Consider the following 4,077-nt stretch of genomic DNA (forward strand, 5'->3'; position numbering starts at 1 on the left):
AGCCCAGCATACCATTATATATATATATATATACACCCCAGCATACCATTATATATATATATATATATATATATATATATACACCCCAGCATACCATTATATATATATATATATACACCCCAGCATACCATTATATATACATACACACCCCAGCATACCATTATATATATATATATATATATATATATATATATATATATATATATATATATATACACACCCCAGCATACCATTATATATACATACACACCCCAGCTTACCATTATATATACATACACACCCCAGCATACGATTTGCTTTCCCCACCGCCTGGTTGCACTGGTGATATCACTGTCAGATATCACTACCCCTAAATCCTTCTCTTCTGAAGTCTTTTCCAACACAGAACTGCCGATGTGATACTCGGATAGAGGATTCCTCCTAAGTGCATTTTTTTACATTTGGAAACGTTGAACTTCAATTTCCACAGTTTGGACACTTATCTAGCAAAGCTAAATCGTTTCCACATTACTGACACCTCCAGGAATATCAACACTTTTGTGTCGTCAGGAAAAGATTTGGTAGGTAAAGTTTGTCTGCTATGTCACTTACAAACATATTAAAAAGAATAGGACCCAGAAGAGACCCTTGTGGCCACCACTTGTAACCAGTCTCTGCTCGGAATATTCACCATTACCAACAACTCTCTGATATCTCTCCTTCAGCCAACCACAAATCCACTCAACTATCCAGGGATAATAAAAAATGGATATAGTCCTCAAGACCAAGGATCAGTCCTACTTCATACAATAGTAGTTCAGATTTAATGTGATTCAATGATAGTAAAAATACTTATAATAAAATATGATTAAGTGATATATAGGAGTAAAATCAACACGTGTGATGCATAAATGTCAAAAAATACAGATATTAAATGTCATAAAATATCACATGAAAGAAAAAGAAAAAAGGAAAGAAAAAGGGAAAATAAAAAAGTCTCTATATACTGCGGTAGCGCTAAGGTGCTGGCCAGGTATACAATCGTATTATTGATAACCGTATCAAACCCTTGGGTTCATCTCATAAAAATCACTGTTGCAAAAAGGGCAAGATGCTCCTTCAGATATGAATAAATAAGTAATTAATGCTTGGTTATTGGTTAGTCTGGGACTTGTAGTCCTACCACTCTCCAGATACGCAGTCTGTTTGATTATGTATATAGTCTCATTAAAAGTGTCTCTGTGTTATACACATACTTCAATTCCAATTCGGGTTGTTACTGAAATTCATAGGTAGGAGATAAACGATATTGCTAGGCTGCGATGTGGCGGCGTTTATAACGCCTCTCACCCGAAGCGTCTGATGGTGGAGCGCTTCCTCTGATTCCCTCTCTTGTGAAGCGGCCGGTCAGTGATCACAGCTCCGGGCTGGAGCGATCCTGCAGCGCGTCCTCGTGTCTCTGTAGTTGGATTCGCGCGCGGTCTCCTAGCCTCGCTCTCGTTCCTGACCTCTCCGTCCAGGACCGGGTGATGGAGATGTGGATGTGAATGATGGTTAGTGGCTATGAATACAAGGCGTAATGTAGCACACTAAAAAGAGCAATATTACACAGTAAAAGGCAGAAGATGAAAAAATAGAAAGATAATAAATTCTAGAGTGGGTCTACTTCTGGCTAAATTGACCCGCCCGCCTAATACTCCGTGATCCCCTCTCCCATGTACTAACCCGGAATAGCGAACAAATGGAAAAAATCCTGACTGACTATTATGAACATCTCTACAGAGCAGAACCTTCAGACCAAACAACCATACATTCTTTTCTTGACTCCCTTCACCTTCCCAGCCTATCTGCTGATCATAAAGCAATCTTAGAGGCGGACATCTCGATTCAAGAAGTCACATGCACTATACAATCCCTTTCCAACAATAAAACTCCCGGCCCCGACGGTTTCTCCGGGGAGTACTACAAACTACTCATCGCAGAAATTGCTCCATACCTTACCCGCCTTCTTAACAGTAAAGAAGAGGCCCCGCTAACTGACTTTGCACACTCTCGCACAATTTTATTACTTAAACCCCAGAAAGATCCAACTCTTCCTCAATCTTACCGTCCGATAGCCCTTCTGTAACCGGACTATAAAATACTAACAAAAATCCTGGCCACACGCCTCCAATCCTTCCTACCTTCCCTCCTTTCCCCAAATCAACCGGGCTTCCTCTTAAACAGACATTCTTTCAAGAACGTTCGTAGAGCGGTCACAGTACACGCATTAAATAAAAATAATCAGCCTACTATGCTGCTTAGCCTGGACGCAGAGAAGGCCTTTGATAAGGTCTCCTGGCCGTTCCTCTATGCCACCTTCTCCGAACGTAATTTTGGACATATTTTTCTGTCATTCTTACAACACATTAATAGCCAAGCTGCGACGACTCTTACCATAAATGGCAAAAATACCCCCCTCATAGATCTATTCCGTGGTACACGCCAGGGCTGCCCTCTTTCTCCCCTTCTTTTTAACATCTCTATAGACCCCCTCCTGCGACACATCGAAACCTCCCCTATATACACTGGTGTACACATTGATAACTCCGACCTTAGGATCATGGCGTTTGCTGATGATCTTTTATTGGCATTGTCGTCTCCAAGAGCCTCACTTCCCTTAGTGCTTGAGGATCTTCAGTCTAGGGGTGCCCTTTCAGGTTTCACCCTTAACTTGTCCAAATGTGAAGCACTACTCCTCAAAGGCCCAAGTCGCCACTTGTGGTCAACGTCCATCCCGCTTCACTGGAACACGTCCCATATAACATACCTGGGGATAGGAGTCACCAAATCAGCAGCGAAACTGTATTTCTTTAATATGGAGAAATACATTAAAACCCTAAAACACTCCCTCACACTTTGGAAACATCTCCCCTTAACGTTCATGGGCTGAGCTAGCTTATTAAAAATTATCGAAGTGCCAAAACTATTATACCTGCTACAAACACTACCAATTTATTTACGCCCAAAAGGCGAACAGCGGATTAATTTTCTTTATAGATCTTTCATCTGGGGTAATAAAAAATCTAAAATCTCCTATAAAATTTTACAGCAGACCAGGCAACATGGCGGACTTAATTTTCCAGACATTCGTTCCCTAAATCTAGCGGCACAATTCCGGGTCATACGGGACTGGGTTCAACACACTGAAATACACACAGACATAGCGCAGGACTGCCATATGGCCTCCGCCTTATCCCTGCCCAACCTACTACAAACCCCTTACACCTCTTTACCCTCGTGGGTGAAAGAGAACCCTCTTCTTCTTTCTACCTGGAAGTCGTGGAATAAAATTCGCAAAGTCGCTAGCCTCGATCCCCACTCCTCCCTGTTCACCACCCTGATAGGGAACCCCACCTTTCAAAACGGCTATCCGGACCGGATCTTTAAAACCTGGTATGACTGGGGCCTTCGCTTACTCACACATTTTATTGACGCTACCACTAAACAACCCTGGACCTTACAGACTGTGAAAGAAACCTACCCCACTCTTCAATTTCCTTTTTTCGCATACTTACAGGCCCGAAGTTACATAACTAAATACATTCGTACCCTGCCATCCAGTGAATGGGATATCACCTTTCATAAGGCCCTACACTTTTCTACTTCCACTAGACACCAAATATCCTTGTCTTACCGCTATCTTGCCCCTTCTATAGACTATAGCAACACAACAAGAGGTTTGCCCCGCTGGACCCAAGCTGGGATGAATTTAAACATCCCTGATCTGCTATCCATTTTAGATTACTCAGTAAAAACGTTACCCTCTGCTCGTTACATGGAGATGACCTTGCGGGTCTTCCACAGGACTTATATCTCTCCCACACGAGGATTTAAAATGGGTATCTTAGAGTCTGAGGCCTGTTTCAAATGTGGGGAATCTGGGGCGGATATAACCCACTGTCTGTGGCATTGTCCGGTGATACAATCCTTTTGGAAAATAGTGGAGAGATTCGCAGGGTCGTATCTGGTAACTTTTGTACCCTATGAGGCCCTATGGGGAATTTTTGGCTGGACGGACCCTACTAAATACAAATGTGACTGGGGAGCCAGGAGACT

The sequence above is a fragment of the Dendropsophus ebraccatus genome, chromosome 8 (genome assembly GCF_027789765.1).
Source record: "Dendropsophus ebraccatus isolate aDenEbr1 chromosome 8, aDenEbr1.pat, whole genome shotgun sequence".
In the NCBI taxonomy this organism is placed as follows: Eukaryota; Metazoa; Chordata; class Amphibia; order Anura; family Hylidae; genus Dendropsophus; species Dendropsophus ebraccatus.